We start from the raw sequence: 14,406 nt of genomic DNA, 5'->3' as shown, positions 1-14,406 counted from the left end.
CAAATAGCAGGGACCTCTGAAAAGGCCTGCACTTCAGCTCCACCTTGTGTTTCTGAAGTTCTAATCACATGCATGCACTTATTTCCTTCTTAGATTTATTTATTTTGCTTTAGGAATATGGGTGTTCTGTCTGAATAAATAAATGTGTGTACATATTAAGTATGTATGTATGTGTGTGTTACACATACACACACACACACACACACACACACATCATGTAAGTAGGTGCCTGGTGTCCACAGAGATCAGAAAAGAATGTCAAATCCTTTAAAGCTGGAGTTACGGATGGTTGTGAACCACCATATGGGTGTTGGGAGCTAAATCTGGGTCCTCTGAAAAAGCAACAAGTGATCTTGATCACCAAACCATCTCGCCGGCAACTTTTTTTAAAACAGTATCTGGCCTGGACTACAAGAGACAATATACATATTTAAAAAAAAAATGATCCTCCTACCTCTGCCTTTGGAGATTTGGGATTATAATGTGTGCTGCCATGCCTAGTTTATAAAGTGCTAGGGATAAAACCCAGGACTTCTGGCATGCTAGGCAAAGACTATGATTGGACACATCCAACTATACTTTTCAAAGTACTACTTTCAAATTCCGGAGCAAATCATCCTTACCAATATTAACTTGTTAATATATAAAGGTGACTTGAGTATTAAGGTTCAGTAGCAAAAAAACTAAACTAAAAATTACTGGTTTCTCACAGTAACAAAACAATCTGAACAACTGGCAGCATGCTCCAGAGACCTGAAAATGGAGTGATAAGTGACATTCCAGCCCCTGGGTGTGTGCACAGACCCATAGCCACTCAGCGTCCTCTGCAACAGAGCAGAGTCTATCTAAGGTCAGACACGCCAGCACAAACCAAACACATGTGACACTGCTTATGCTAACTTTGTGCACATCTGCAAACTTAGGAGTTTTACAAAGCTAGAGGAAAAGCAATCATTTTTAAAAACTCAAAGTCTAGAAGAAAGGAAAAATGATGAAAGTGCGCTCACCCACAAATCCCTCATTGTAGTTATTTCTGGGTCGCTTTAGCTCTTTTATTCTTATTTGAAAACTACTGTAACTTCAAGGCTGCCATTTTAAATTGCATTCATTTACTGCATGTGTGTGCTTGCCACTGTGTGCATGTAGGGGTCAGAGGACAACCTGCGGGAGTCAGTAGAGTCTTTCCTTCCAGAAACTTCCAGGGACCAAAGTTCAGTCACCTGGCTTACTGGCAAATGCTGTTACTTGCTAGGCCATCTCATTGGCCTAATTTTTCCCACATAGTAACATCCAGAATCAGTAGCGATTACTGAGTTGTAAGACTCCGGAAGCTCATAGGCAAAGAATAAAACAGACATCAGCACAGGAGCCAGCATGCTGTGCCAGAGTTAGACCAAAATGCAGTGAAGACAGATGAGGTGCAAGGAACTAAAACACTGCTAGAGCTAGGCCAGAACTGCCATAAACACAGACAAGGTAGGACAAGGGAAAGGTCTGGAAACAGCACTTTGTGAAAGGAGTCTCACAAGTCTAATAATAACAAATTATTATAAAACAGTCTAATCACTACAAAGTAGTTCTTTTGGCAAGTAAACATCATGGCAGCAAACAATATGGAGACGGAGCTTTTAGCCTAGCAGATTTCCTAACTGGTTTACTCTGACCAAAACACTCTCACAACCCAGAAACTTAAAAATGAAAAATTAAAACCATGCTGACTTCTCAAAACCAGATTTTATCAATTTACAAACACCACCAGAATCGTCAGGATCCCTACCATGAGGGTGGCACCAGCAGGCCACGAAGGAAACAGGCACTACTCACCTGCTACACCTGCTCAGAGAAAAACGCATCCATTTTCCTTTCCCAAAATAATATAATTTCACAGATCACTTAAGTTTCACCCTAAAAATACAAAGCCCCAATTTTTTCTTGAAGAGAGAAATTATATGAGTGGCTTGTTGATGGCATGTTTGCAGAGCATGTACAAAGCAGTACTGCCAAAACAGAAGAAAATGCAGACAGTATTCCAGGTTACATAAACTGCAGCAGGGACTATAATGAAATGTGTAGTGCTTTAAGAACAGGGAGACTTGTGTGTTTGTGTGTAGATCAGGAAAGCACGAAGATTGAGCAAAAGCTGACTGACTGGGTGTGGCCTCTGCTGAAACCTGTTTCTCCCCCTCCCCAGGACTTCCACCCAATACCAAAGAGAGAGGTGGTAGAGATCACAGAGACAGCAGCAGATCCCTTGCTCAGCCTACAGAGCAAGCGTGTGCAGAGGCTGGGGACAGGCTGGTAACAGAGAGCCCTCAAGTGTTCTCACACTGCAGTACACTGATTTCTATCACGTGGCCCAGAGCACCAGCAACTGCCCCAGGCTCCGGATCCTTCACTGTGCACAGCAGAGTATTCTGAGACACAAACCTGATTTAGGACATGGGGCTTAGAGAGCTGATACAGGTGAACACTGTTTCCATGCAGCAGACTGAAAACCCCGCCTCCTCTTCCCAGAGCTACAGACACAAATGAGAAAATGGGGCTGATTAAGAGCTCTGTTGAAAATATGTAAGTTACAGAGCTCTGAGGTCAACAGCCCTCGACTCTAGAGGGCCTTAAGCAATTAAACACCATCATATTAAAATGTCAATTAAGAGACCAGTTGACATCCTAAGAAAGTAATATAAATCTGCATTTAGACTGCAGGCACCCAGGGGCTTTCCAACCAAATGGAATTTTTTACTCTATAACAGTGATTCTCATCCGGTAGGGTCATGACCCCTTTGGGGGTTAAATGACCCCTTCACAGTGGTGACCTAAGACCATCCAAAAACACAAATACTTACACTACAATCCATAACAGTAGCAAAACTGCAGTTATGAAATAGCAACAAAAATAATTTTATGGTGGGGTCACCACAACATGAGGAACTGTATTAAAGGGTTGCAGCATTAGGAAGGCTGAGAACCACTGCTTTAAAACAAAAGGGGCTGGGTAAATAACTCAACTGATAAAAGTGCTTGCTGAATAAGTATGGGAACTGCCTCACCCATCAACAAGCTCCTGTAAGTGAGAGACCTTCTCTCGAAATATAGAGTGGGCTGAGGAAATGGCTCAATGAGTAAAATACTTACTTGTCATGCAGATGTGAGGAACTGAGTTTGAATTCCTAGAACCCTTTTAAAAGTTGGGCACAATAGCTAGCATGCTTGTCTGTAATCCCTGCTCAGAGACAGGACGTGGAGATAGATTGAGTCCTGGGAAGCTCACGAGCCAGCTAGCCTGGCATACACAGCAACGAGTAAGAAATCCTGCCTCAGACAAGATAGAAGGTGAGGACCAACACCAAAGTCGTCCTCTCACTTCCTTCTGTGCCCATATGCATACACTTATGAACACAAGTGCACACACACGCACGCACACACACACGCACACAAATAAAAAAGAAAGAAGGTAGGTAAAAGAAATTACAAGATGTGCTGGGGTAAAGATGGTGCAGAAAATGTGGGAGTGACCAATTGATGACTGGCCCAGCTGGAGACACTTATCCTAAAAGGAAGCTCACCCCTGAGGGCAAGGACCCAGAGGTGAGACACCCCAGAGACCTAGGAGAGAACCAAATACAACTGGCAAAAGTCAATGAAAGGAGTCCTGATGATATTCTGCTATATTCATAGACTGGTGCCTCAGTCAACTGTTATCAGACTTTACCCAGCAACTGATGGAAACACAAGTAGAGACCCACAGCCAAATATTAGGGGGAACTTGGGGAATCCTGCAGAAGAGGGGAAAATGGATTGTAAGAGCCAGAAGGATCAAGAGCACACAAGAAAACTCACTGAATCAACAACTAACCTGGCTCACATGAGTTCAAAGAGACCGAATGGACGACAACCGGGGAGCCTGCATGGGACTGACCTGGGCCCTCTGCATATATGCTACAGCTGTGTAGCTTGATCTTTGCGGGAGACCCCTAAGTGAGAGCGGGGGCTGTCTCTGATTCCACTACCTGCTTTTAAGACCCACACCTCCTACCAGATTGCTTTATTTGGCCTTAAGAGAACAGGAGGCTCCTAGTCTCACTGTAGCTTGATATACCATGGCTGGCTGATATCCATGGGAGGCTCACCAGTATCTGAAGAGAAACAGAGGAGGAGAGGATGGGGGGAGGGACGCTGAGAGGAAAACAGGTAGAGGGAACTTTGGTTTGGATGTAAAAACAAAAAAAAATAAAAACAAAAAAAGAAAATTGGGTAGGAAAAAAGAATAAATAATAAAGATTAAAAGAAACAATGGGAAATTCTTCACAAAAGATTACTCCCAAGCTGGGGATGTGGATCAGTGGAAGAGTACTTGCCTAGCATGCATGAAATAATGGGTCCAAGCCCCAGCACTGCAAAGGGGAAAAAAGGTCCTAGCACCCACTAACAGAGCTAAGCTTAGAGATAAATGTTGGCCACTGTAGATTATCATCTGCCATGGAGAGTCAAGACATCTATTAGTATTCTCCCTTCATCATATACCTATGGCGGACGTCACTGGACATGGGATTTCCTCCTCCGTGGGTGTCCAGCCTACTACACCATGGGTTATCTTAGCTCTCACTGCAGCAGCAGATATCAACTGGACCAAGAACAAGATCAGTGTCAGTTTTCCTGGGAGAAATAATCCTACCCCACCAAAACATCCTTGAACCAAAATTTTCCTTATTTTAACAACTAACTGTCAAAAACACTGCAGATGTAAAGATGAGCATAGAGGTGGGAACGGGGCAGGAGCACTTGTGCTTTCTGCTCAAACCCTGCGCTCTGCCGGGGCTCTACAGATCCAGAGCTACAAGGGCTCCCAAAGGACTGCCACCCACTGCTAACTGCACATTCTGCAAAACAGCACCAGCATAAAGAAGTTTCAATTAAAAGATTCCTGATATTTTCTTAGTTGTATAAAAAGTTGTAATTATTGGAAAAGGAAGTAAAATCAATTCTTCACTAACCCTCCAAAGACAAGCCTCATGAAAAATGTCTAAAGTGAGGAGGGAATGTGACCACTCATTCCAGTTACCCTACGAAGTCTCAGCCGATTGCCTCAAGTGACTTTTCCCACGAGAGTTCCCAATACAGCACTGCTTTTGTGGTTAAACACTGGAAAGCAGCCAGGGCTGCAGCGATGTGGACACGGTGAGTGTGTCCTCCCCGGTGCACATTTACCTCGGAGACCCCCAAAGGTTTCATCCTCTCGTGCTTCGGAGGCAGCTTGCAGCTCTCAAGGTTTTCCCCACACACTGCAGAACACAGGAAAACTAAACGAGTACAGAACTCAGACCCACACTGGGTTTCCTGAGACTACAGGTGAGAAGCCGAGAACTGTGACCTACATCGGCCACTATTGCTGCTGGCACTGTGCTTGATCACGGTGCTGGCCACATGGACATCACAGGATTCATCTGCCACTTCAGTGAGGGATTTTTTATTCAAAGTGAAAGCTAGTTTGTATAATCTGAGGTTTGGGGTTTACACTCTAAATGGGCAACCACTGTTCTCAAGACCACTTAAAAAACAGCAGCAATACCTACGGTCCACAAAGTGGATACAATGATCTATCTACAGCTTAAGGATTGAATACACAGAAGTTGTTTTATTGTTGTTACTGTTTTAAGATAGGTACATTTCCTCAAAATAACTTACCAGGCTGGCCTCGAACTCACAAAGAGCCACCTGCCTCTGCCTCCCAAGTGCTGGCATTAAAGGCGTGCACCACTACCACCCGGCAATAGTTCTCAATTCAACATAAATGTCTAGGAGTTGATAAAAACATGAAATCTCTTGACATTGGTCGGCTATGTTCAGTATAATAGTGCCCTGCATGCAAAGGTATAGATAGAAAGAACAAAAAAGATGAGGACAGTTCCAGGGGGCTTTGCATTCCAGGGCAAATCTGAACTTGACCTTGTGGTATGTCTTAGTTTGCTTTCTGTTGCTGATCAAGAGCAACTTGGAGACAAAGGAGTCATTCCATCTTACGCTTATGCCCATCACTGAGAGAAGTCAGGATAGGAACTTAAACAGAGATCATGTAGGCAAGCTACTTACTACCTTGCTCAGCCTGCTTTCTTCGCAGGCTGGCACTGTCCACAGTGGACTGGACCCTCCCACATCAATTAACAATCAAGAGAGTGCCCCACAGACGTGCCCACAGAACAGTCTGGCAGAGGTACTTTCTCAGTTGACATTCCCAGATGTCCCTAGCTTGAAACAACCCAGCACAGTAGGGCTCTCCAGATACTGTTGCCTTCTCAGCCTGCTCCCAACCCCTGGAGGTTGGTCTGCAGGCTAAGTTAGAAACGGGATTGCTGAAAGGCAAAGGCCAGGTCACCTGCAGGAGGCAGATGGTCTCAGGGCAGTCTGTTAGGAAGGCCTTATTCACCTGGGAGGAGCAAGGGAGCCTTTCTAACTGAGGAGACACCATAAACAAAATATAGTCTGATATCTAAGGAAAATTTAAGCAAAGAGACCAAAGCTAGTAAGCTATTAGAGCCTGAATCACACAAGATAACTGGAAAGACACATACACAAAAAGAGTCTCCACACTACAGTTAACAGGAAACAAGAAGTGGTGGAAATAATCTAGTGTGGAAAGAAGGTGACTAACAGGGAGGCTGTGAAGACATTTAAAAACAGAGCAGTCGGGAACAGGGATGGACTGAAGTGGAAAGTGGTGAGCTCCATGTCGGCATCTGATGCTCAGAAGAGGGCGGACATTCCCAAAGAAAGCTATACCAGTCAGAGGAGAAAACTGGTCTCCTTGCAGACTAGCATGGAGGTCAGAGATGGAGATGCAGATATTTTTAGTCTCACTGGGGTGCCTCGAGAGAGAGGACTGTCAACAGAGAAAATGTTCCGTAGGGAGAAGACACAGATTTGACTTTGTGGGAAGCATGGAATTGAGTGGAACAGTCGCCTCTTGTGCTATGTCCGGTGTGTGTGTGTGTGTGTGTGTGTGTGTGTGTGTGTGTGTGTGTGTGTGTGCGCGCGTTGTGTGTGTGTGTAGGGATGGGGGTCGAAAAGCCTAAGGACAATTCTCTCAACAATAGTCACATTATCTCTCAAGACATACTGCACTGGAATATTTAAGGAAAATGTTGGTTTTCAAAAGCAATAATATTGGTTTTTCAAAAACAATAAACTGCTTGCATCTTTTAAAGTGATTTTTTTTTTTTTTTTTTTTTTTTGGTTTTTTGAGACAGGGTTTCTCTGTAGTTTTGGAGCTTGGCCTGGAACTAGCTCTTGTAGACCAGGCTGGCCTCAAACTCACAGAGATGCGCCTGCCTCTATCTCCCGAGTGCTGGAACTGAAGGCACATGACACCACGGCCCGGGTTTTAAAGTGTTCTTAAATCACAGTGTGTGTGTGTGTGTGTGTGAAGGCATCACAGGTCAAAGGACAACCCCTGGGTTTCTCCTTTCTACTACTGGGTCCTGAAGAGCCTTAACATGCTGAGCCATCTTAATGGCCCTGCTTGCAGATTCTTTACCTATTCAACTCAAAATACCCCAGGAGTAAAAAGTATTATCTGTCCCCACTTTGCAAACATTAAGAAGAGAAAAGAAAGCCGGGCGGTGGTGGTGCACACCTTTAATCCCAGTACTTGGGAAGCAGAAGCAGGCGGATCTCTATGAGTTTGAGGCCAGCCGGGCCTGTAAGAGCTAGCTAGATCCAGGAGAGGCTCCAAAGCTACAGAGGCTATATGCATACAATATTCCCCTTATCTTCTAACCCTGGGAACAGGGCTTCACAATTAAGCATCTAAATTTACCCCCAAGAGCCTTCCTTTTCAAAACCTCTACTTGCAAGTGTATCTTGCAAGCCAAGAACTTGTTGAATTATGGCAAAGTCTTTAAGCCTCAGAGAACCAATTTAAATGTCATTTTTATGGTCTCCAAAATATGCTTAATATACATTGTCTGAATACAGTCTTAGGAAACATACAGAATTCATGCTCAAGTACATACAGGTTTGGGAAACCTCACAATTCCTTTCCATTTTTGAAAGTATCATTTAAATTAATTTCCCATGAGACAGTCTTAGAAAACCTACATGTAAGTACATATAAAATATGTAGGTTTTACCAATTTCCAGATGAGCTGCCCACAGTAATCAAGCTAACGTTTCCATTTAGCTTTCCATATTTCGGACACACTGTGCCAAGAAGTAATTCAGCTCTTTTAAAGCAAAGCCTAATATGATTTATTGCAAGGATTATAAAATATTCTTTTCACCAAAATAGTTGGAAAATATAGACTCAATAAAACTTCTTATTGCACATTCCAAGGGGCTAGAAATATGAACATAATATGGGTATGACGTGAGCCAAGATTTGAAGAATAACTACTACTTACATAGTATAAGTAAGGAAAGAAATAAGGATTTATCATTGTAGTAACCAGGTGGACTATATACAATGACTCTAACTCACTCTTGGGGGAGGTGGAGAAGAAGACCATTCCCTTTAAGAAAAAATACTTAAATGATACATGCATTCACTGCCCTGGAATTTTTCAGATATTTCTGTAATTCAGAAAAACCATTCATTATCAAATACGGCTCCAAAGGCAGGGGGGTTTTTCATATATTTTATTTAATGGTGCATTCTGACTAAATATCATTTCAAAACCATAAATAAATAAATAAATAAATAAATAAGAACCACAAGCAATACAATTTTTACTTAGAATGACTAAGAATAAAGATTTGGAGACATTTTCTCCCCCAGTGGAAAGTGCATTAATGACACATTTCCCATGAAGATCAATTACCTATTATTAAAATGTAATGCATTGAAGTCAGGTAAGCATTCCAAAAGAAAGCTTTCCTTCCTTAGGACAAGTTTCTGTGCATAACCCCACACTGGTTGGGTTTTTTGTTTGTTTGTTTGTTTTTAAGGAAAGGGAAAAAAGGAGAATTTAGAAAAAGCACAATTTGGCTTTCATTATCAATCTTCAAGGAGTTGGTTCAAGTCTCATTTTCTAGAAGAAAAGAGTTATTTCTATGCTATTCAGCATAATAGACCAAATGCTTAAATTATTCACCATCCATCAACTCTATGCAAATTTATTTAAATTTCATAATAATTTAATCTGCATACTGGGACTGCCAATCCCATGTCATGAAAACTTCATAATCTCCAGGCTATCTCACACTACCATATCTCTTGCCACGAAACGATGCCAATGTTCAACTGCAGAGAGTGAGCTACTCTGTAATCACAAAAGCCAACGCTGAAAGGAATTTGGATAGGAAGCCCATTCCCTCCTTCAAGGTATAAACCATAGCATCTATTCTTAGAGCTCTTTGAGAAGCCTTAACTGCTGCCATGATTCAACCACCCAGCCAAGGGACTTTCAGTCAATGAGGCAGTGAGAATCATGCAATTTTTGTCTCCCCAGTGGTCACCTGGCAATGTCTGGTGACTTACTTCATGGCTTGTCACAACTGAGCGAGGAACCACTGGCACTTTATGGGGTGGGTTTGTCCATCATGGACAAGAGAGATACCTCCAACAAAGACACAGTAAAATACACAGTCCAAATGTCAACAGTACAGTAGCTGAAAAATAAAGTTTTATTGGAACTAAATATGCTATCCCTACTGACAGACTCAGTGGCTTTCCCCAGCCTGCTCTATGAAAACCATGTTTTATAGTTCTAACTAAAAATTCCTAACTTCAAAAGGCAAGCATGAGGCCATGGCACCAGGCACTGTAATTGCTGATGGCCAGCACACAAATTATGAAGGCACTAAATACACGTCAGCAGGAGCAGAAGCCATGCTCGGCAGGTACTTTCCCCTTCACACCCAGAAGTTCCTGTAGATGGTCTCTGCATGCAGGTTTGACATATCCTCCTCGATGTCCACACACTCTGCCGTTTTCCACTATGGAGCTTTCTAGAGAATGCTGCAGATTTGCCGCTGGGCTTTTTTCCTCTGGTACATATATTAAAACTAACATGGAGCTAGTCAGAAGACAGTGAATAATCCAAGGTGCTTTCCACCCTGGCAACTGTTATTTAACAGACCCTGAAAGGTGTCTGAGTCAGATCTAAACTTGAAAAGATCGCAGCATTCTGAAGAAATAGTCCCATGAATAAATAACTAATCAATGTAAAATAATCATCAAAAGAAACTACGTGCACATGCATGAGAGCTACACAGATGCAGCAGAGAAAACAGGGAGCTGAAATGGACTGTTACTTCTTAGAAAGGTAGCTGGAACAAAAAAACGTGTAGACAGATGAAAGCAGATTTTTCAGTTTTCACATCTTAGGTAACTACAGAATTTTAAAGTTCATCATAGAGAAAAAAACATACAAATTTTAATGAAAAAAAAATGTCAGGCTTTAGAAGCCTTACAGATCAATGTGGAATTGGTTGATAAATGACAGCCCATCCACATATCAGACAGCCATTAAACATCAAATTGAAGAACAGTTAAAGACAGATATGCACTTATAACAGCATCATGGAAGACAAGCTACATCAATACACACAACATATCAATTCTGTATAAGATGTAATACAGACGCGAATGCTTCTATAAATGAATATGTGTGCATAAAGAAATGCAAGCAGGCACACCATGAGGGGCTGGTGACAATCTGCTACAATGTTAACAATGGCTATCTGTGGAGGCGGAAGGTTATGCCTGGTTTCTATTCCTTCTTTGTGCTTTTCTGTTTTCTAACTGTCATACAGTGAGACTACTTTGCTGTTTTGTGCTTACAGATCCAATACATTATTACAAAGTTGCCCCTTAGTATCTTGAGCACTGTGTAAAAATACAAAACAAACCCAAATGAAGCCAGCTCTTCCATCAACAAACAGCAAACATTCGTTTAGCGCTGCCATTCTATCCCTGGGTCTAGGAACTTTCCTAAATGCATCAACGGCCTAAAACAAAATAATAGATCCCTAAAATAACACCAAATGCAATCGGGTGTTGCTTCCAACAATGGGTTTACAGCTCTATTCCCAGGGCTTGAAAGAAAGGAGACTTATAAAATGATCTATAAAGGTCTTCAAAGCTAAGCTGAAATTTCACATGGGAAAGATTTTTGTTATCGAGTAAGGTGTTTGTAAGAAAGCCTGGAAGGTAGCAGCTACATTTGGTCTCAAAAACAGAACTCTACCGAGAAGAAAACAAAATAATGACTCTTAGTTCCTCCTTAATATCTGGATGCAAACTTCCTATCCCTTTTTAAATACCACCGTGGGCAGGACGGATGAAGCCGTAGTCTGTGCTATTGTAGGTAAAAGAACCATTGGTAAATTCCCTTTGCTGTAAAATGTTACTTTAAACAATAATCCCGAAGTAAACAAAAACTTTGAGATACATCTTAAGTCATGCTCTGGAGACATTTTGTTCCAGACAGAAACATTCCAGGGTCTTGCTAAAGGGTTCTAAGGGCAAGACACTGGGATTCAGCAAAAAGCAAGTGCACAGGTCAAATACACCCAAACCCTCAAAATATGAAACATGGGGGGTGTGAGGAACCCCATTTCTCTAGGTGCAAATTCTAACTGCATAGTAAGGGACAACGGGGCTTCCCGGTTCTCGGTGGGATTGTTCCCAATGCTCAAGAGGTCCGACCCAATGGTACCAGGCCGTGGGCTGGTGCTTCACGCGTGGATCGTGGAAGAACACTGACCTGTTAGGTGAATTTCGTGTCTCACTTGTCATCCTCAGTCAGAGACATGGTAGACCAATCTTTTGACTAAACGAAATCAGTCATACGTATGTTAGTGCACACCTGTGACACACGCACATACGCACCAGTGGGTCGATGGGAAACACTCAAGGGGACCACTGCCCGGTTCACGCCACACAAAAACTATACGGGAAAACACAAAGGCTCGAGGCACAGAACCAAGTCGGGGGATGCAGATGCGCCCAGACACTCGGGCGGGACACAAAAGAGCAGAGCCGAGCGCACAGCCCCGCCGATGGGGACCGCCCGAGGCCCACGTGCGGACTCCGCCAAGCCCGCAAGCCACGCACCCCGACTCCGCCGCGCCGCCACAAAGCGGACCCCAAACTTGGCCGCGGGGGACTCGAGAGCCGCAGGGCGGGAGCCGCGCGCCGCCGCCCGTAGGCGTCGGTCAGCTTTCGCCACCGGTCCCCAGCGGTTCCGCGGAAGCTCGGAGGGGGCGCGTCAGCCCGCCCCGCAGTCCCCTTAGCGCCCGGCCCGGTCGCCCCCGCCGCGGTGGCCCACGCTCCTCACCGACACCGAGCGGCGTCCCCCGAGGCCCGCCCGCCCAGGCTCCGCCGCCCCTCACCAGAAAGCGACGTGCCAGCACCTCAGCGAGCCCAGAGACGACGGCACCGCCGCCGTCGCTCCGGCGTCCGCGGCCCCGCCGCTGCCATCTTGGCTCCGGCCGGAAGTGACGTCGGCGGGGCGCCCGCCGCCCAGACACCGACCCGAAGCGGAGCTCGTGGCTCGCGACCCCTCGGGGCCCCGACGGGGCTCCGCGGAGTGACCCTGACGGGCTGTGTTGGCCTCGCTGTCAATCACTGGTTCACTGCGGACCCTAGAGCGTCACCCTCGGAGAGAAGCCCGCGTCGCCATTGCTGGGCCAGGCTGACCACGGAAGAGTTATGGCTGAGGGATTCTTAGCTCCTCAGAGAATCCACCACCGTCCACATGGTCAGGGCTGCTGGGCACGGTGGCGCACACTTTAATGCCAAAATTCATTGAGGCAGAAGCAGGCAGACTTCTGTGAGTTCAAGGCCAGGCTGATCTGCATAGTGACATCCAGGACCACACCATGAGATCATGTCTCAGGCAAAATAAGAGCAGAAGAAAGGGTCCACCGTGAAGGCCATTCATTATACCTGTCTGGCAAATAGACCACTTAGGTTGTGTGCAAAGGAGCAGGGCAGCCACATGCACTAAAATGAAACTCCAGCGAGACAGATGCAACTGGGTGGCTGCGTTCATCCCTTACCAGGGGGCATTTGTCAGCCATGGTCCTAGGTTGATGCCAGGGAGCTGTGACACCTCAACCCTTGCCCTTGGGAACTGAGTCAATATTTACAGACAAGATAGCAAATAGATGTCTGGACTGTGGTGATGGAAATAGACTGGGTTGAACTAGAGATCGCTTCTGCACATTCCCCAGAAAAGATATCTGACAGGAACCCAGCTGCCTAAGTTGTAGAAAAATGCAGCCAGAGATGAAAGATAAAGGTATCACATCTAACCTCTTCCTGCCTAGCTATTTGGCCATTCAGCTTTTTGTTACACCAGCCACAGCAAATACATCTTCACACCGTGTGCAAATATCCCACCACACAGACACGTTCATGAAATGTACTTGGAATTTGGAAAACATGTCACTCAGCATGGATCTTGGGATACGCTTACTGTAAATAAGAGCAATGTAGCTGATCGTTTCATCAGTATTATTGACAAGTGAAGATAATGTCCCATGTCAAGGTCTTGAAAAATGACTGGGTCACCATAGAGACTATGGAAAAATGAAATAAAACATCAAGGGTTTGCTTATTTCACTATTCAAGGAAGAGTCTGTAAACCTAAAAAAATATGTGCGAGCATGTCACTAGAGTATATAGGATTATGATATGGGCCAGCGCTGGACTCTTTACTTGATCAATGCCTTACAACTTAACCCATGCATCAAAACCATCTGAGTTATCATGTGTGGGAGTAAAAGGGAGACCACCATCTTATCTACCACCAAATTGCCACAGATGTCATCATTTTAAAAGAAAACCTACATGCCACTGCCAAAAGGAAAATAGGGAACTATCAAGTCAAAAGCGACGTTGTGAAACCAGGGAGCGTCATTCCAGGAGAAGGTTGACAAAGAAGTCAATGGCTGTCCTTTCTGTCTTTAATCTAAAATGACGATATTATTTTTTTCCTGGGGCTACTGTTTCAGATTTGATGTCTTAAAAACAACAGAAATTTAACCTTTTACAAATGTAGAGGCTGGAGTTCAAAATCATTATCAGTAGGCCAAAGCTAAAGTGTCAGCAGGACCATACTTCCTCTGAGGCCACTAGAGGAGACCGTTTCCTTCTTCCAGCTTCTGGAGACTGTCAGCACTCCTTGGCTTGTGACCATGGCACCCAACACTTCAAGGCCAGCATCTTCACACTCTCTGCTCTGCCTTCGCATCACTTTCTCTTTTGTAGGTAGTCAGACTTCCCTCTGCTCTTTCTTTAAAAGAAGACATACAGTTGCCCTGAGGATCCCCAGATAAGCCACAGTTAATCTCTTCGTTGCATAGTCATAGGCACAGAAGTTCCGTACAAGGCAATGCTTGAAAATTCCCAGGATTTAGATGCAGTGTGATGTTAAGGGATGTTTATTTAGTCTACTACACTGA

General features: G+C 44.3%; 1 protein-coding gene across 7 annotated transcripts in view; it reads right to left on the bottom strand.

The window, feature by feature from the left end:
• Nucleotides 1-12,450, bottom strand: part of Prdm2 (PR/SET domain 2) — a 103,136-nt gene extending 90,686 nt beyond the window's left edge. For 6 of the 7 annotated variants that reach the window (XM_038332552.1, XM_038332553.1, XM_038332562.1 and 3 more), the window contains exon 1: nt 12,331-12,450. The gene's annotated coding sequence lies outside the window, so the exon portion shown is untranslated. The remainder of the gene's footprint in view (nt 1-12,330) is intronic. The other variant, XM_038332558.1, reaches the window with a different exon arrangement.
• Between the last annotated feature and the right edge of the window lie 1,956 nt (nt 12,451-14,406).

Source organism: Arvicola amphibius, chromosome 6, assembly GCF_903992535.2.
Source record: "Arvicola amphibius chromosome 6, mArvAmp1.2, whole genome shotgun sequence".
NCBI lineage: Eukaryota > Metazoa > Chordata > Mammalia > Rodentia > Cricetidae > Arvicola > Arvicola amphibius.
Note: the sequence above shows the minus strand (reverse complement) of the source record. Positions and strands in the feature narration are given on the sequence as shown.